The sequence below is a fragment of the Crotalus tigris genome, unplaced genomic scaffold (assembly GCF_016545835.1).
Source record: "Crotalus tigris isolate CLP2741 ecotype Arizona unplaced genomic scaffold, ASM1654583v1 scf7180000018101.4720394464:4744507, whole genome shotgun sequence".
Taxonomy (NCBI): Eukaryota; Metazoa; Chordata; class Lepidosauria; order Squamata; family Viperidae; genus Crotalus; species Crotalus tigris.
Genome location: NW_024096823.1, coordinates 3,743,225 through 3,764,215, shown reverse-complemented (window position 1 = coordinate 3,764,215; position 20,991 = coordinate 3,743,225). Strand labels below are relative to the sequence as shown.

General features: G+C 38.3%; 1 long non-coding RNA gene across 2 annotated transcripts in view; it reads left to right on the top strand.

Annotated features, from left to right (window-relative positions):
* Window positions 1–20,991, top strand: part of LOC120310000 — a 108,573-nt gene that overhangs the window by 11,326 nt on the left and 76,256 nt on the right. For both annotated transcript variants that reach the window (XR_005557242.1, XR_005557241.1), the window contains exon 2: window positions 15,277–15,520. This is a non-coding gene — a long non-coding RNA (uncharacterized LOC120310000). The remainder of the gene's footprint in view (window positions 1–15,276; window positions 15,521–20,991) is intronic.

The window sequence follows — 20,991 nt, the reverse complement described above, 5'->3', positions numbered from 1 at the left end:
ATTTGCATTTTTGTTATTTGAGGAGTTGAAGTTTTGTTGAGTAGCAACAAGAACAGTTACAATGTGTGTGTGTGTGTGTGTGTGTGTGTGTGTGTGTATTTTAAAATGTTTAGAGATGGGCTAGTAGCACAAAGTACTTCAGAAATGCTTTGGGCATTTCAATGAAGGTAACCGTCTTTTATGGCTTTTAGAAAGGTTATTTCAAATATTAATTCTGTTCTCAGAATCTCATTGGTTTTTGTAGATGCTTATGCTCTTTTGAACTTTCTATGAATAATTTTGAAACTAATGACTGTTTATATTTTATTGTGGGGCCAGAAAGGCACCCATTCTTTATCAATCATAGAACGATGTGAAAAAAGAACAAGATGTTGGTTCTGTTTGAAGGACTAATTAGAAATGTTGACGGCATCTACCAATGTGTGTGCTTGATTTCTCTCTCTTCTTTCATATGCTTAAGTAGCACGACTTAAATGTAACAAGTTAATTGGGTACCATGACATGAATATATGATTAATATTGTATTTTGTCTGGCATATTTACGTTTTTGCATGTTCTTTTTTTTCCTGCTGTATTTTTTTAAAAAATCATCTATTTATTTGAAATGAGGGTTCCTCTATCTTTCAGGTAGAATTCACACTAGTAACAATTTTCATCATCAGTATTTTTGTCTTGTCTGGCTTAAGCTTGTTTATTTGCCCTAACTCTGTCAATTACTGATTTCAGACAACCAGGCTTTTTCTACCTTGCCTGGTACTAATAAAAGAGAGTAATGCAATTGAGTACCATCAGCATACTAATGAGAGTTCACCTAACTCTTCTGATGACCTTTCCCAGTATTTCATGTAGATATTCAAAAACATGGCTCTAGGGTCTTTTACACACCATGTGACATCATTAGGTGCAAAACTTGACCTAACAGCCAATTCATTATTAATCTAGGAAAAGCTAGATGAATTATGAATTAGATGCGTGATGTATGTGTGTCTGTTCCATCTGCTAAGTTAAAAATATTAATAAACCAATTAGAATGGATGTCTTGTTTAGAGCGGTGAGATTAAAATCGCAATCCAATTGCCATCCAGTTACAATGAAAGCAATGGGACTTCCTTCTAAATAGGCATGAATCACAAGGCAAGTGCAGCAAGGATCAAACCAAAACAGCAAGATTTTTGTAAAATGGCTAATATGAAGAAATTATGTAAATTCAAATTGAGATGCACAATACACCGTGAGAAGGAAAACCCTAAGGCATTCGCAACACATTAGGCAGCTGTTGAGAATGATTTTATGAATGATTTAAATTACCAGATTTTAATGTTTCATTTCTGCTCTCAAAAAACCACCTTTGTATGCTTTTTTCAGGGGGGGGGATTACTTTTTTTAACTTGGAAAAAATGGGAGGGAATTTACATAATGGGAGAGTTTACCCCTGTTTATACAGTATGTATGAAGATGTCATGCAAATGATATATCTGAAGGTACAAAATTGTGAGGAGGAATAGTAAATTTGATAGCAATGAATCCCTTCCATGTAGTCATTTATAACTATCGGCGTTAACATATGAGTTTAGTAACAATTTCTGTGATCGTTGACAGCTCAAAAAAAATAAATGCTACAGGTACTCAACTTGCAACTTAGCGACCATTCAAAGTTACAACAGCATTGAAAAAAAAGTGATTTATGACTTTTTTCATACTTACAATCATTGCAGCATCCCCATGGTCACGTGATTAAGATTGAGATGCTTGGCAACCGACTCGTATTTATGACGGTTGCGGTGTCCCTGGGGTCATGTGATCATCTTTTGCAACCTTCTGACAAGCAAAGTCAATGGGGAAGCCAGATTCACTTAACAGCCATATTACTAAGCTAACAGCTGCAGTGATTTACTTAACAAATGCAGCAAGCAAGGTCATAAAATGGGGCAAAATTCACTTAACAACTATCTTGCTTAGCAACAGAAATTTTGGGCTCAGTTGTGGTTGTAAGTCGAAGAGTACCTGTATTGTGGCCCCATAAACTCTTGCTGAGTGTACTCACGTTTCTCCATTTCACAAAATACTAGGAATATGAGAAGTGATAATTTAAGAGCAAAGGGTTCAGAAATGCAGTAGAACTTGATTTAAAGAATTTTATTTTCTGAGAAAGAGAGAGATTTATGGATTTACACATATAGGATGCAAAAATCCAAATGGCCACTTTATGGCAGCATAGGGTTTGAATGCTTTGTATCCCTTTGCTGCCACCTTATGGTCCTCCAAGGTTTTGCAGAGCCTTTATAATAGTCCTATGGCATATCACATTCAGAGTGATTCTTAGCAGGAACTTGCTCAGGATGACCTAATTTAACCTGGCAATGTTATTGTGAAAACAGAAGTGGGTAGGGGGGGAAATGAAACTTTCATTGTCATTGCTTCAGTACACAAATAACTGGGTTCATGGAGTTCACTGGTGTATTAAATTGAGAACTGAAATAAGAGAATATAAAATAAGCTACTTCAAGTGAAATATGACACTTGCTTTTAAATGGGAATATTAGAATTGATACAATTGATTGTACACTTATGGTACAAGGTAGATTACCATTGCCTTATTAAGAGTAAAATAAGGCAGTTTTATTTAGGTCTATAAATAAAAAGAGTGTGGACAAAACTCTAAAAGACATACAGTATTTTGATGAACTTTTCCATAGCCGGAGCTGTGCCACCAATTGTCAAACATTGTGCTCATCAAAGAGAATGCTTTCTGCCTCTATGAGACCTAATATCTATATTTAAGTATTTTAAACATTAAAATTGTTTTAATTGGATTTAATTAATTCAATTACATAATTGAAATTTTAATTTAATTTTATTTCATTTTTAAATGTAATTATCATTATTAATTACTCTGAGTAATCATTCGTTTACAAAAACACTCTATCCTAAATTAAACTTCCTGAACTTAAAAAAAAAAAACAACCTCAGTCACTATAGGGAAATGCTATCACTATTTGGGACATTTAATTTTTAAATGCGCAGAAATACAGTTTAATTAAATATGTTATCTGCTATATTATTTAATTAAATGTGTAAGCAAAAACATAATATTTTCCAGCTAATGGGCTGAAATTATCTAATTGTAATTTTTAATAATAGAAATACCTTAACTAAAAAGTACTTAGGTTTAAGAATTCACTTGGGTACCATTCCTGATAAGAGATTTTTTTTTTTAACAAATAAGCTCTTAATGTCATTCCCTTTACAGCAGATTTTCCTACCCTCCATTTCAGCCAAATCTCTAACAACTAGAACAGTTGTGACTTATTTATTTATTTTTATTTAACAAGGATATTTCTATGGCCATCCAATTCACTTGTCGTGACTCCAGGCAGTTTACACAGATAAAACTCCAAATGTAAAGCCCAATAAACACCCAGACTCCTGGTGACAACATTCAGACAAATCACATGATGGGCTCCGTATCATCCTGGCATCTTCAGGCCTGCTGACAAAACCATGTCTTCAGGGCCTTTTAAAAGATTATAAGGCCTAACCTTATCTCCACAAGAATGATGTCCACAGGTTGGGATTCACCAAAGAAAAGGCCCATCTTGTCCCACTAGGTCACGGATGGGGAACCATGGTCCTTTTATAACCTGTGGACTTCAACTCCCAGAATTCCTGAGCTAGCATGGTTAGCCCTGGAATTCTTAGAGTTGAGGTCCACAAGTCATAAAGGGACAGTAGTTCTCCACCTCTGTACTTGATTAAAGTCCTTAATTGGGATGGGGGGTACCTGTAACATATCCTGTTTCCCCAATCAGTGGATCAAATAGATGTAACTGAGGAAATGGTCCTTCAAATAACCAGGGTTTTAAAGGTCATAATCAGCATCTTGAATTGGGCCAGGAAACAAATTGGCAACAAAGGCAGCTCCCACAGAAGGGGCGATATGATACATGTGCAAATCTAGATTTGCACAAAACTAAGTGGGCCATCACATTTTAAACCAATTGAATTTTACAAATAGTTTTCAAGGCAGCCCCATGTGGAGTGTATTGCAATAGTGAAGATGGGAGGTGACTAGGACATGGAAGAATGTGACCAAGGCTTGTTGGTCTAGGAAAGGAAAGGGTGCAAATTGAATCTTACAAGGCAAAAATTGCAATTTTTGAATTGCAAGCTGCCCAGAGTTGTTCATTGACATGGGCAGCTATAGAAATTGAACAAACAAATAAAAAAACTGATGCACAACCTGCAGTTGGGCAAAGGCCCTTCTGGCCACAATTTCTACCTGCTTCTTGAGCTGAAGTTGTGACCCCAGAATAATGCCCATATTGTACACCAAGTCTGTCTGGGGCAGTGCAACCCCATTCAAGACCAAAGATGGCAGTGAACCACCATCAACCAACAAAATCTAAACCCAGAACTATTCTGTCTTGCCTTAGTTCAGTTTCACCCTGTTCCTCCTATCTAGCCCTTAACAGCCTCCAGCTAATTCTTCTTTAATTAGCTTGGGTTTTTTTTTGACGTTCTCTGACTTATTGAGTAATTAATGGTACCGTTAAGATGAACCACTTTGATAGCATCCACAATTTTTTTTTTTTTATCAAACTCACCTCCTCAAATAAATGGTATAATTTTCTGGAAAAGATTTAACAAAAGAAAGGTTTAGAGCAAAGGATACTCTGGAGACAAAATTTCAAGGTAATGTGGCCCCTCTGTTTTCCCGCTGTGCAGCACATGCGCAGAAGCCAATTGGATGTCTTAACCTTGGCCCAGTCCATCAAGAAACCCAGTGCATCACCTCCACTATGTGAAGCAAAGCACTGAGAGGAAATATCATCCATCATTCAAAAGATATGAGCCCTTCAAAATAGTCCAGACCAGGAAACTAAATCCAAGAATATTAATACTACCTTTGTTGTAAGGTTACAATAATAGTCTCTTGCAGGTCTGAAAGCACTTGTCCCCTCCCCTGCCTTTTATTTTCTCCATCCCCATTCCTACTATGGACTCAAATTTCTCTTATCAGCCAGAACTTTTGATACTAATTTGATCTATTCTATATTATTGTATAATAATCAATCAAACAAACAAATGGATATGGAGTGCCAAAATAAGAGTTGCCACTAGATAGCAAAAACTCTACCTTTCTGCTACCAGTTAGTGGTCATCCACATTACTGCAGTCCATATCTGGTAGCTCTACCTTAGACCAGTTGGGTGTCCTTGTGGACCTTATAATTTTTCATCCACACTTTAAACTCACTCAAAGCATTTTTAAATCAGTCAACAGATGCAATCACTCGGGCATTACAAAACCTCCCTTCCATAGCAACTGTAACCAAGGCACCCTCTTTCAGGCCCTACACAGAGTAACAAACTAGGCCAACAGCCTGCTCAATTAGTTTATAACCTCAGTCAAAGATCACTTTCAGAACACAAACAAATAAAAATATAGCCGTCTTTCTCCCTGGCAATTGCTTACATGCACATATCAAATCTCCTTTGAAACTGAAGGGATTTTTAAATGCCATTTGTGATATGGCATCTGATATTGCTATTCGACTACAATCACAAAGTAAACTTTTTTTTTTTTTTGAGAATGACCATATCTAAAGCAACTCCTTAGTTACTGATGATTGTTAGAGAAGATATGAAAGTCTGTGGCTTTATCAGATTTATGGTCACCCTTTTATGTTGCCAAATTATATATAGATGAACTAGAGCACCCTCAAGAAACTAGTCTCCATATATATTATGGATATTTGGTGATGAGTGTACATATAAGGTAGTCCTTGACTTATGACTACAATTGAGGCCAAAATTTCCATTGCTAAGCAAGACAATTGTTAAGTGAGTTTTGTCCCATTTTACGACCTTTCTTGCCACAGTTGTTAAGTGAATCATTGCAGAAATTAGTAACAGGGTTGCTAAGTGAATCTGGCTTCTCTATTGAGTTTGCTTGTCAAAAGGTCACTAAAGATGATCACATGACCTCGGGACACTGCAACTGTCATCAGTATATGCCAATTGCCAAGCATTGGAAATTTGATCATGTTATCATGGGGATGATTCTATGATTGTAAATGTGAAAAACGGTCATAAGTTGCTTTTTTTTCAGTGCTGTTGTAGCTTTGAACAATCACTAAACAAATGTTGTAAGTCAAGAACTACCTGTACAGCAATATCCCTTCTCATTATATTGATTGGTTCCTTGATTGATTGTGTAATGTAGGCAGGAATTGAGACTTTCTAGATAACCCCTTCCAGAAATGGTGTAACATTACAAAAAAGGCCACCTATCTTGTGACCATCACATGGTGGTCTGAATAATGACAGAGCTCCAGCCAAGAAAAGCTCCCCGTCACAGGGAAGAGCTTAGTCCTGTTCCTCTGAATGTGCATAGATTTTCCTTTCCAGCCAATGTGAGCAAGAAGTGGAGATGTTGAGGGCAACCAGCCCTCATGGCCCTGTTATTTTCCAAATTCTTAGAATGCTCGGGGACTATTCTATTTATCTTGATGTCAACACAATGCCGGCAAAAAGGATGAAGAGGTTTTACTTCCAAGCTCTTTTTGTGAAGGTCACAAAACACTTCAGTCCCTGAACACCCAATTACCAGGAAGTCTTATAGTTATTTTCGTTTTCCTTCCTCTGAAGTTCAGCTTTTCCTCTCCTTTCCAGTTTTAAATCGTTATTATTTCTGAAGCTGGGAGGGAAAGAAAACTTGATTTGATTATGAGTAGTACAATATCATAATCTGACTCTTCTTGCTTGGAGCCACAGGTAGACAGTGTTCTACATCAAACCAAGGGTTCTATAGCTTGTCTACGCTTTGCTGAGGGGGAGCTTCCTGGATAATGGGCTACATTTCAGCTTCATATTGATCTGATAAAGCTTCTCATATATTGCAAAGTTGCTCACCATTGCTTATGTCTGAAGTGCATGTTCAGCAATGCCCTGGATATTCTTCCTGAACAGTCATGTCTTGGCTGACCAGTGGTGGGATTCAAATATGGGAACAACCGGTTCTCTGTATGGATGCCACTTCCGGAAGTCCATTCTGGGCCTGGAAAACAAAAAATTAGCTACCAGTTCTCCCAAACTGGTGCAAACTGGCTAAATCCCATCACTGTGGCTGACCATCTGTAAGCAATGAGCTTATTGTGGAGGAGATGGACCTGTTCTGAACAGGACCAAATAAAAGATCAAGGATACCAGAATGGCAGTTCAGCCAGGAATTAAAATTTACTCCAATGCCCAGCTGGAATACTGTACATGTTCCATATCTACTTTATCCTCAGAATTACAAGAAAAGGCCTTGGAAGTGCAGGCATTTTGAATATGGTAATGGCAGCTAGCCCTATCTTTTTCCAAGTTGGCTAGTTCCAGTCTTATTAAATTATCACTCTTAATATAGTTGACAAAAGTATTACATACAAAGGAATAATCTTAAAATATTAATTACAGTTCTTGGGAGTGGAACTCCAAATTTTTTACATGAAGGCCAGGTATAATCTTCAGCAAAAGCAAAATAGGTCCTACTAGGTAAATCTTCAGTAAAAACAAAATAGTAAGCCAAACAGCCAAGACATTTTTCCATTTCTGATCAGTTCTGCATGTCTTTCTCTAAAATATCATTTCTAGTTGGAATTGGAAAAGCCATCTCAGCCCACCCTGCTTCAGCTTCATAAATATAATCAAATTGTTCAACCCTTTGCACAAAATGCTAGTGGGTTACTAACACCAGATATCAAATTGCTTTTGAACTCACAGTACAGGTGATTTAAATGGTTTTATAGCTGGGCAGAAATCACATAGCTTAAATAAGTTACTTACCTTCAGTAAATTTTCACACATTTGGAGGGGGGGGCAAGGGACAAAATGGTGCATTTGAAAAGTTCAAGGTAATCATCTTAGTTCATAGCCATTTTGTAGGTAATCTCAGCATTCGTCCATAACCATGAAAGCTCACAGGTGAATGGAATGAAAATTAGGTGGCAGTAAATATCCATGTAGTCCTCTTAGACCATTTTCTCAAAATTATTTCCTTGGAAGAGAACAGAATTACAGGCAAGAAATACGTTTATCAAAACCATGGAGTGAAAATACTACCTTGAAACTGCTTATTTTTTATTTATGTTCTTTTGCTCTTATGGCATCTTAATAGTTGTTTGCTTCTGCAGTAGTCCATTGAACTGAAAACTTGTAAGGAGTTAATTTTCATGGTATGATTATGGTTCTGATTATTTAAGATTTTCACAAAGTGACTAAAAAAATCTAAAGAAGCTTCCTCTAAGAATGCCTATTTTGAAAGAGATATTCAATGTTCCATTGTCTTTCCTTCTCACATATTACCACTAGTTACTAGTGGTAATATGTGAGAAGGAAAGACAACGGAGCATGAATATCTGTTTCAAAATAGGCATTCTTAGAGGAAGCTTCTTTAGATTTTTTTAGTCACTTTGTGAAAATCAGCCATGCTGGCTCAGGAATTCTGGGAGTTGAAGTCCATGAGTCATAAAAGAGCCAAGGTTGCCTACCCCATATGCAGATAGCCCTTGAGTTACAACCATTTGTTTCATGACGATGTGAAGTTTTTCACACTTGCGACCTTTGCAACATCCTTGTTGCATTGGTGATCAAAATTCAGATGCTTGGCAACTGATTCATATTTATGACAGTTGCAGTGTCTTGGGGTCATGTGATCAACTTAAAGATAAACTTACAAATGATCACAAAAGATTAATCAACTTGCAAATGATTTTTTTTCTCAATCCATTCAAATTCTTAACAATAGCTTAAGACCGTGGAATTCCAGAAAACAAGATATTTTTTCACAAATCCAGTTCCTGAACAAAGTGTCCTAAAGTTCTGACACAAAGATTTTTTTTCTTGCCTTTTGGCACTTCTAGATTATTGAACTCCATATGAACTGGATATCATGTTTCATGAGGTAAACATGGATTCTTATGTGAATTTGCAACAGAAACCCCACAATTACCTTTTTATATGACTGCTATTAAGTTGGAAAGATCTCATTTATGACTGATTACACAGGTTTCATATTTATTTATTTATGATCTATGATGACAGGAACTTAACACTAACAGTCATCCTTTATTTAATTTTTGTCCAAGACCAAGTCACAAAATTTAAAATGCATATGGATAATACATACATACTGTATATAAGAGGAAGATATCATATAAAATTAGCAATTCATTGGAGGTATCAAACAGTTTCTATAATCTGAGGCTAACAATAAATTTTTGCTACTGCCTTTGAAACACCCAGCTATTGGTCATTTAATAAAAATACCTCAATCTGCTCTTATGAGTAAAGTGTATTTTATTCAAGAGGATGTATATGAGTTCTAATCGCCAATGAGAGTACAGTGAGTGCTTTTGATGTATGTATGGAACAAACTCAACCTTTATGTTTGGGCAGATATATGCTCAAAAGTTGATATGGAAATTTGGAGTATATAACCAACTGTCACCCTAGTAGGAAAACATCTATAAGGGCCATGGAAAAGAGCCTTCTATCCTTTATTTAATTTTTGTCCAAGACCAAGTCACAAAATTTAAAATGCATATGGATAATACATACACTACTGGGAGGATTGGCATCTGTCTTACTGGAATTCTATTGGAGGTATACCAGTTTCTATAAGTTCTACCACGTTTAAATTTCCTAGGCCCCAAGCAAACACCCAGCTATTGGTCATTTAATAAAAATACCTCAATCTGCTCTTATGAGTAAAGTGTATTTTATTCAAGAGGATGTATATGAGTTCTAATCGCCAATGAGAGTACAGTGAGTGCTTTTGATGTATGTATGGAACAAACTCAACCTTTATGTTTGGGCAGATATATGCTCAAAAGTTGATATGGAAATTTGGAGTATATAACCAACTGTCACCCTAGTAGGAAAACATCTATAAGGGCCATGGAAAAGAGCCTTCTATGTGGGCCATATGAAATCTTATAGAAATGTCCAAGGGGACACTGTAAGGGAGATTGGCTCTGTCTACTGGAATATCTAAATCCAATACCCAAATCCCAAGTTCTACCACGTTTTTTCCTAGGCCCCAAGCAAGTAGGACCGGCTTTATCATTCCACACTGTCTTAGATTTTGATCTATTTGTTGTTGTTTTTTCCATAGAAGGCTGATGTATCTGGAATGAAGTCTCCAAATGATTGATTTTGCCCAAAGTCTTAGGCAACAGAATGTTGCTCCTGTCTCCAATGAGATACAGCCTAGCTGTAATCAGGTGATGACATTTGAGGTTAAGTAAGGAATATTTGATATTGATCTCCTTGACATGATGCTGTATGGATCTCAGATGTGGATTTACAAAAATGTCTCAATCCTTGAACACATAGAAACAAAATTTATTACATATATAAAAAGCTGCACAGAAAGTGCATGCTTTCTTTGCACTGTTGGCTTATTCATTGCAATTGTAAAATGTGGGTTGAAACAGAAGAGTTCCCTCTCACCTGCCTTCTGCTTTTCCTAGGTAAACTTGGTGAGATGATGAAATTACATGAGCATTGTTTACTTCATATTTTCATTTTTATTATTTATTATTATTTATTAAAATGGGGAATATTAGCAACGCCTCCAAAATTAAGGGAGAAAGACTAATGTACAGTATTTATAGATTCCCTGAGAACTACATATTGATTTTGCCTTAGGAAACTACCAATAAGGGTTACCCATATATGAGGAAAGTGTTGTCTTCATTTCATCAGTATTTGCAAAAGCAGCATTTTCTTTTTTTCCCATAAAGAGAAATTAACCTCCAGTTCTCAAAAACCACAGATGAGGAAATGAACAGTCAGCTGCTTGAAGTACTTGATTGATTGAAAAGACAGGACAGAAATAAAATAAATGAATGAATCAAAGAATTAAGGCTTAATTAAACTAAATTGCCAAAAATGCTGTTGACCTGTTACAATGGCAGTTTCCTTCCCCCACTTTTCCCCCCTACTATAACGAGGAGACAGTATCTACTGCTTTCCCCCCAAAGCAAAATAAAGACCTCTCTTTATCTGTATTGGCAGGGTGTATAGAGTCCTTTCCATGCCCTTAGATCAGGGGTAGGCAACCTTGGCTCTTTTATGACTCGTGGACTTCAACTCCCAGAATTCCTCCGCCAGGCACACACATGTTATAGATAGTAAGAGCATTTTGTCTTTTTTGTGTCTTTGAACAGAAGAGGGAATGCATCCTGTACCATCCCAACCAATAAATAATGTTCTTCTGAAACACGCACACAAAATGGAGGTGGTGAAATTGGCAAATTGTCTTATTCCTCATGCTAAAGTATCTCAAACTACTTCACTTTGCTGCTTCAAATAAATAAATAAATAAATAAATAACAGAAATGGTCTCTTTAAATTACTGCTATTGGTTCATAAAATCTTTGCACTGAGAAAATAAGCTTGTCAGAGAAGAGGGCTTATATATAGCTTTCTCTACGGATGTTTTATTCAGAAATTTTATTTTTGGTTTGTCTCAGATAATAACAGAATGGAGGAAATTGTTGAGTTTTTGTGTATGAAAAAAAATTATCTATTGGGTCCAATGAAACTTTGGAGGAGAAATGTGAGACACATTAACACATTCAAAATGAAGAGCTCAATCACCATTAGTACAAAATAATGCTAGTGAATATTTTTTCACCTATTATTGTTGGATATTTGATAGATTAAAGAGAGAATAAGAGAGAGAATCACTTGGGATTGCAGCAGGGATTGCACTTTTGATATATAAAAATTAAAATGTATAAATTATTCTCCCTTTTTTAACCTTTGGAAAATACTATGAGACTGTGATTCTGGGGGCCACATGCTTTCTGAAAGCAATTAAGCTTACTGGTAACCTAGCTTTCTATTAACAGCTACAGGATTATAAATGAAGAATGCCATTTGACAGGAAGATAGGAGGCAGAATGCTAATCCTTGGCTCACCCACCATTTTTCCTTTGTATTCTGCCTCCCTCCTTCTCTATTGTGGCTGCAGTTCACACTAAATCATTTTTTTAAAAAACCTGACTTCCCAGCATGGTTTGCACATGATGCTACATTTTAAAGGTGGCTTCACATCAGATTCAGCCAAAACCATTTATTATGGAGTATAATCCATGCATTGCGAATTATAATGGAGAAAAAAAAATCTCATTAGGGAGAGTTTGCAAGGAAGTTTTATAGAATTGAGCACTCAACACTCAGTCTACTACCTTTTTACTTTAAAACAGTTTCTCTTGCTCTAAGTTTATACTGAACTTTTGTTGTACTCTCAATACTATTAGTAGTATTAGGTCCACCTACAAAGAACAGTTTTAAGAGTTGTTCTAGTCTAACTAAAAAAGGAGGAAATGTTGACAATGCCCAGATGGCTTTTGAAGCAGTGTCTCTGTGTGTGTTATGCTACTTAGTGAATGTTATGCTATCCTACTGTTTACTGACTTAGTATTTGACTTTGAAATTGTATACTATCAGGTAAAACTAACCAATGACAAGTACCACAGACTTGGAATTCTATGTGAAATGTACAAAGCCAGTAAATGGAGAAACTTATAGGTTCCAAATGCTGCTGAATTACAATTGCCAGCAATTCCATCCACTATAGATTCTGTTGAGCGATACTGTGAGTTATAGGTCAACAACATCTGGAAGGCCACCAATTTCTTACTCATGCATGAACCATTTAAGGAAATACAGTGTTCAGTATAAGGAGAGTAAATAGAAAACAAAGCAGTAAACATTGGAAAGAATCATGGCCCATATGCCAGGTTTTTCAACAATGTGAGTCACAAAGCAACTTTAATAAGAGTCCCACCATCTTCCTCAAGTTCACCCAATAATGCTTAAATAGCTAAGTCATTGTAGCTTCTCCTTAGCTGTACAACATCCTAACATTCTAAATTGCTCATAACTATCAGACACTTCGGTAGAAGAAGAAAAGAAAGAAGTGTTTAAACTATTTTCTGAGTAGATGTTGCTATTTCACTAATTTTTTTAAGTAAAAGCAAAAATATATTGGAAAATGTCAAGTTATTAATCCTGCCCTAGAACAAGAATGAGCAACATGTAGGTCCAATTTCCATCAGCTCCAAACAGCACAATCAATGGTGAAGGATAACGGGAATTGGTTCAACATCCAGCGAACTCTATCTCTGACTTATAGCTAGGTTATATGTACACCTAGCAAAGAAAATTGTTTGGTTCATTGATTAAGTTCTAGAATAGTGGAGAGAGAGGAAATAAAGAAAATAACACTTTCCATTTTGTGGCAGCAATAAAGAACAAAGAATGAGGGGTTGAATTCATTAGGTCCTCTCCTGTCCCTCTGACATAGTGCTTGTCCAATGTCATAGTCTCATAAACAAGTAAGCTAAAATCTGTTCAGTCAAGATCTTTGTACTGCTAAGCTTTTATAGTCTCATCCATATAAGTTCTTTGTCAGTCTAAAAATTAACTGATTCATAAATAGTTTGTCTGAAAACTAATCAAACCATTCAGTTTACTCTTGTCATCTGTTTTAAGGCACCACTAAAGAGTTGCTGTGATCTAATAGTTTTTTCACCCCAGTGAAGTCCAGATTTATCCTATTTGTTATTTACCTATATAACAATTTGTATCTCACTTTTCATTAAAACTAATCCCAGAATATTTAGGATCTACACAATTTAGGATATACACATTGTAAGATGAAAGTATTTCTTAACAACAATATATTGGAAAAAAATGACACCAGGTAGACATCATCCTTGCAGGAGAAAGTACATCGTGTCAACTTTCATATGGCATTGAATGTTGCCCGTTTAAAAATACTATACAGTATGTAATGTTGTGAGACATGTGCAACTATCTGGTGGTTATGAATGAAAAGATCACAATATTATTCAGACTTCTAAATCAGAGGTCCCCAATCTTTTGGGCACCAGGGACTGGTTATATGATGAGAGGTTTTTCTACAGACTGGAGGGAGTGTGGTTTTGTGTGCTGCCTGCATACCGCGGATGGGGCTTTGCTTGTTTGTACAGCCTGGTTGCTGGCATGCCGCGGCCCTCTACCGGTCCAGGGACTGGGAATTGGGGACCCCTGTTCTAAATGATAAACAGATTGTTTATAATATTGGAATATTAGAATTGAATAATTTCCAGAAGACATGAAAATAGGCTTTACCTTTTTTGAAACATGGAATGCTGATGTTTTAAGATCTTGTGGTGTCCGAATTGGCTTATGTCAGGGACTGTCTGATGAGGCAGGAAACCAAGCTGGAGTGAGCTGTTTGTTTATGAGCAATTGCCACCATGGCCAGATTGCCTAAGATGAACAACATTTTGATGTTTGCCAACTGCTGACTTCAGATCGCCGTTTCCATCAATTGAAGGAAATATTCCAAATATCAGACGTTTTGTTCCATCTGTGCCAAAAGGACTTTTTTTTTTCCTGAATGGCTTGCCTCTTTCAAGTTAAAGAAAGCTATTTCAACTCTTGGGAGAAAAAAATGTGGATTTTAAGTTGATATTCATATGTCTGTTTGTGAGTGTGTCAATGTGCGTGCGTCTCTGTGTTTCACTTGTCAGTGGTTTTGAGGCTCTAATCCAAGGCAAGATTCCAGGCCATTAGCTTATGTACACAAAATGCCCAGATTCACAATTCTTTTGGATGTCATAGAATGCAGGGGATTCTCAAAGCATCAGTAGCTTGTAGTCCTTCCCTGTCTGTATTTCAGTGTAAAATGCAAATATTTCTTTAGTAATAGGCAGATAGGATTAATTAGGCCAGTATTAGGCAAGTAAGATTAATTAGGAATTGTCTCAATGTCGCCAAACATTTTTATGCATTGTTCATTTAAAAAAATGCAAAAGTTAAGCTTGGCTCATCATGCTGGCGTATATACTGCGCTGGTGCCATGAACAGAGTGATTATTGTATTGTCTTCTTGGGCTTACTGTTTGTGTCAATATTAAATGATTTTTGTGTATAAGCAGCAAAATAGCAGACTTTTCAACAGTTGGTTCTGTTGAAGTCTGGCTGAAAATATATAGAAGTTCGCTTCACATCCCAAGTCAGAGAATAACCTCTAGCAGAAATTGGGCTCAGCTCATAATATACACTTGCTTTACATGTTATCTATATTAGGTTTCAATGTCTGAATGGCACTAATACAATTATAAACACTTCCTCAGGGTAACAGAAGTAACACACCCAATCCAGTAAAGGCTCAAGCTGGCATTTTTTGTTTGTTTGTTTGTTTTTTGCAGAGGAAGAGGCACCAGATCTGGGCTACAAAAACCAGGACGATGACCAGCAGATGACAAAAGAGAGACACAAAAGCTACCCAGGTTGGGAATTTTGCAAACCAGATCTCGAGGATTCACTTCAAGAGAGATTCACACAACGTACAAGGCTTCTAATCAATGTGGCAATTGCTTTGTTCTGCTTGGCCATAGAAATCTCTGGGCATGGTTCTATGTGCTGCACACGGAGAAGGCAGCTGTTCACAAGGTGGGTAAGCTTCAGAGAAGCAGATGACCTAAGCCCCTAATAATTGCCTACATTTGATAACTGCAAACTTTGGAATCAGCACTAGTGTATAGTTGCCCATCAATTTGGAATCTACCCATAAGAGACTTTTGTATCTTGCAAATGTTACAATCCTCCCCCATTCTCTCTAAAATCGTACAGTAAAGCTTCTCTAATGGGTGCCCCAGGGCTCTGTTCTGGGCCCAGTACTCTTCAACATCTTCATCAACGATTTGGATGAAGGGATAGATGGGGAACTCATCAAATTTGCAGATGACACCAAGCTGGCAGGAATAGCCAACACTCCAGAAGACAGGCTTAAGATACAGAAGGATCTGACAGACTTGAACACTGGGCACTAACTAACAAAATGAAATTCAATGGTGAAAAAAGCAAGGTTCTACATTTAGGCAAGAAAAAACAAATGCACAAGTACAGCATAGGTGGCACCATGCTCAATAGTAGTAACTGTGAGAGGGACCTCGGAGTCCTAGTAGACAATCACTTAAATATGAGCCGGCAGTGTGCGGCAGCTGCCAAAAAGGCCAACACAGTGCTAGGCTGCATTAACAGAGGGATAGAATCAAGATCACGTGAAGTATTAATACCACTCTTCAATGCCTTGGTAAGGCCACACTTGGAATACTGCATCCAGTTTTGGTCACCACGATGCAAAAAAGATGTTGAGACTCGAGAAAGAGTACAGAGAAGAGCAACAAAAATGATTAGGGGACTGGAGGCTAAAACATATAAGGAACGGTTGCTAGAATTGGGTATGTCTAGTTTAACGAAGAGAAGGACAAGGGGGGACATGATAGCAGTATTCCAATATCTCAGGGGCTGCCATAAAGAAGAGGGAATCAAGCTATTTTCCAAAGCACCTGAAGGCAGGACAAGAAGCAACGGGTGGAAACTAATCAAGGAGAGAAGCAACCTAGAACTAAGGAGAGACTTCCTGACAGTGAGAACAATTAATCAGTGGAACAGCTTGCCTCCAGAAGCAGTAAATGCTCCAACACTGGAAGTTTTTAAGAAGAGACTGGACAGCCATTTGTCCGAAATGGTGTAGGGTTTCCTGCCCGAGCAGGGGGTTGGACTAGATGACCTCCAAGGTTCCTTCCAACTTTACTTTACTACTACTACTAAATTATGGTAATCAGGTGAGAGGGACTATCTCTGCAAACCTTCTGATTTTCTTGAAAATTCTAATCCACATACCCCCATAGTGAATAACAACCAGGAGGCTGCACATTGCTGATTCCTGTTGGGGGGAGGGAGCAATCATCACATAGTTTAAAAGGTCCCCATTTGGTTGAATTCCAGGTAAGGATGAAAAAGCACTTAAGAGTTCCAAGAATAAGACTGCATTGCTGAAATTCATCTTCAATTTAAGCCAGTGTGATATAATTAATGGTCACAGTAGCAGTCCCAGACAGGGAAGAACTATGTTGAGAGTCATCCTTCCCCATGGAATATCACCTGGTGATTTGGGGCTAATTGTTGCCCCTTAGCTCAGCCTCCCTCACAGGATTGCTGAGGGGGAAAATTGGAGGAAACAATGCTATGTGAACTGCCTTAATCTATTGCAGAAAAGACAGGATATTACTCTAACAATTACTCTCTTTCAACACCGCCTTTGCCTTATGTTTTCTTGAAAAAATTAATAACTAGGTTACACTTCTGTTGGATCTAGCATACAAGTTTTGCTTTTTATATTCCCCAAGCTTTGGCTAGCCAAAAAAAGAAAAGAGAAGAAAAAGAGGGCGAGGGAATAAATGAGTGCAGGCCTATCTCTGTAGAATTGTCTCGCCCCTGGAGGCCCAGACAACATACAAGGATACACATATATTAAAGTTCAGAATCAGAATGTATACAAGGCCTCTGGTGCTGCAGACCAGCAAGTTGGCTGGGAAATTCTGGGAGTTGGTCCACACATCTGAAAGTTACCAAGATTGAGAATCTCTGCTATAGTAAGGTGACCAACCGTCCTCCTTTAGGGAGGACAGTCCTCCTTTTGTAAGTTCTGTCCTCCCTCAAAAAGTGTCCTCCTTCATGTCCTCCTTTTTGATATTTGAAGACTAATCTGCAGGGCTTTTTTTTTCTGCTCATAGAACGCTCAGAATGGCGTTCCGGCACCTTTTTTTGATGGGTTTTGTTTTCAACTTTTGCATGAGCTGTGCTACTCCCCCTATTGGCTTTCGAAAACCAATAGGAATTGCTGCTGATCGTGCCAAAACACCTGGCTGGCAAACTTTGCACATGCAAGTATTATTATTGTTGCAATGAATAAAATGTTTCTTTTATTTATGATATTTTTTCTTCAATTTATTTGTGTCCTCCTTTTCATTGTAAAAAATGAAAAAAACCTTAGCTATAGACTCTCCTGAGTTGGACAAGCCATGTCCCATTTTCCCCCAAAGGCAGGGGTGGGCAATTCCTGAGCCAGCATGAGTTGAAGTCCACAGGTTGTAAAGGGGCCATAGATGTCCACCCCTGCCCTAAGGCTTCATTCTCACAGCACTCCCTGTTCTTTGTTTTAAATATAGGATTACGAATGAGTTCTGTTCCCAATTCCATATTTTACCTCAAATTTGTATGTAGTTAGGAACTCATATTTACCAACAGACCGCCTATTACTAAAAATGGTGGATGGCATTTAGCATTGTTGTAAAGCCACACAATGTTTTCCAGAAGCACTGAAAACTGGCTGTATATTAAAAACAGACGGCTTCACCTGATTCCTGGACATATTGTGCAGCTTCAGTGGTTCATCAGTTTTGAGGAAGGAGAATGCCGTCTGCCATTTTTAGTAATACTCTAGACCAGTGTTTCTCAACCTTGACAATTTTAAGGCATGTGGACTTCAACTCCCAGAATTCCACAGCCAGCATTGCTGGCTGTGGAATTCTGGGAGTTGAAGTCCACATGCCTTACAATTGTTAAGGTTGAGAAACACTGCTCTAGACAGATCATTTGTGTCTAGGGGTTGCCCTCAAGTCAGACATTGTTAACCTGGGGACTGCCTATAGTGCCAATACAGTCTTTCTCTAGTTTTAAAATCAGGTCATCCTACACTGTTCACAGATTCGTGTATAATATTGTGTTCAATTCCTGGGGTAGGAGCTAGCTAGATAGGTAGCTAATGGCAATGCCCTCCTTTCTCTTGCGATGGTCCAGTTATTCACAGCTCAGAACATCAGACAAAGGATTTTTTAAAATCTTTTTTTCCTCTCTTTCCTTTTTTGGGAATGGTTTGATAAATACATTTGCCGTCTGCAGCTATTTTTCGACAAGTTTGCAAAACCTCCTTCAGGCACTCTGAGCTGGTGAACTGTTTCTTTTGATTTTTAACCAGGTGATGGGAACCCTTGACTTTCACTTTGGCCTGTGTAATGGAATGATGGGCAGGGTTGTCGATGTACAAATCAGGAGAACAGTGGATTTTAAAAAGAGCAAATATCAAAGCCAGACAGATCTCATGCTCGCCCATGCTTTCCTCTTCAAATATAAATGCTTTTAAGTAGCAGCTTCTCTTTTATTATGATATTTTATTTTCCTGCTGCATTGATTCCCTGCCCACACACACACATTTTTTTATTGTTATTCCTTTTCTTTAACCTTGGAATCCTCAGAAACCTTAGGAGAAAAGGGGATAACCTTTCCTTTTGATTCTTGTGAAAAAACAGTGTAAGAGTGTGAGTCCATGGGTGGCAATAATTCAACGAATCCTTTTTGATTGTGTACAGTGGGCTACTGTGATATCTCTCTTGCTGTAAGAATGTCTTCATCATCACAAGTTATTATTTTTCAAATAGTGTCTGGGTTCACACATCCGGCTAAGCCATAAATCATACATACCCAAATGGCTCACACTTAAACAATATGCTAAGCTAATACCAAAGCCTTAGACCAGTTATAGCGAACCTTTTTGAGACCGAGTGCCCAAATTGCAACCCAAAACCCACTTATTTATCACAAAATGTCAGGGCTGCATCAACATTGTGGTGCCCTCAGGGGGGGTGAGGAGAGCGTGGCCCACTGGGTGGGCATGGCTGCAGTGGTCACGGCAGACTGGGTGAGCATGGCTGGGGCCAGTCCCTTGCCATCTCTGGGGCATCCGCTTGCTCGCTCACTTCCTGCCCTGTTGCTTACAACGCCACGTGCTCACTACTCGGGCAAATTCTGCTGGGGCAACGGCATGCGTGCCCACAGGTTCCATAGGTTCGCCACCACTGCCTTAGATGATCTCCTTTTTATTACAGAAAACTACCTGGCACAGAATTCAAGATACTACCTGATCTGTTTTCATTTCCCTTGGTCAAAGTAAGGACTATAATTTTAGAGGGAGAAGCTGAGATTGATATTTTTTTCCTCTTCCCTCCTCATCTCTTTTCCTTATGTGTCACCTTTTTAATATTGTTACTGCAGAATCCAATCTGGGTCGATCATTGGGATCAGAGGTTTTTTTTATTCTGGAGCTTTTGGATTTATGCTGGAGCCCATTTAGCAGAAAGATGTTCCCTGAAGATGGGCTCCATCATGAGTCCAAAAGCTCCAGAATAAAAAAACCTCTGGTCCTGGTGACCGACCCAGATTGGATCCTGCAACATTATCCTGGGACACATATATTCGCCTTCATTTGTGATTATTATTATTATTACTTAAAGCTGGAGATAAGGGATTGTGTTGTTACTTATATCTACAAAACAGCTGGGAGCATGTTTGGACCAAGTATGAAATAAAATGCATCAAATAAATAATAAATGACTTTTACATTGAAATTTTCTGTATTATGGCAAACAGAGATTTTTTTGTGAGAAATTTGTAAGTATAGACCAGTGGTGGCGAACCTATGGCACGGCTGCCAGAAGTGGCACTCTAAGCCCTCTCTGTGGGCACACACACCATCTCCCAACCTCTTCCCACCACCCCCTCCTCACCAGCAGCCCCCCAGAGGAGAATCGCCCCTGGGCACGGCCCACACAAAGCAGCGCAGCCAAGGACATGGTAGCCAGGCAGGGACAAGACTCCACCCTTGCGCCCCGTTGCACGCAGATGATGCTGCGGGGCAAGGGTGGAGGGCATGGCTGCCATGATGCTGGGCTGCCTGAGTGATCTGTGGTGGGCCGTGTGGAGGCGGTGGGTGGCCCAGTGGGCAGGGCAGAGCGGGGACAGGGGAGCAGTTTTTGGGCACTCGGTCTCTAAAAGGTTCACCATCACTAGTATAGACAATCAATTGGAATCAGGGTATAAACATGTTACATATATAAAGCACTCCAGTTTGTTCCTGGAACCTTATATGTAATTTACCTCATGGACTGTGGAAACAGTATAGGGGAGATTTAAATTATTGTTTTCTATATTAGCTGATGGCAATTTGGAAAAGCCTCCTAAGATGTTCCCTGCCACCACTCTCCTTAATTAATTAATTAAAACCAAGCACAGGACTCAGA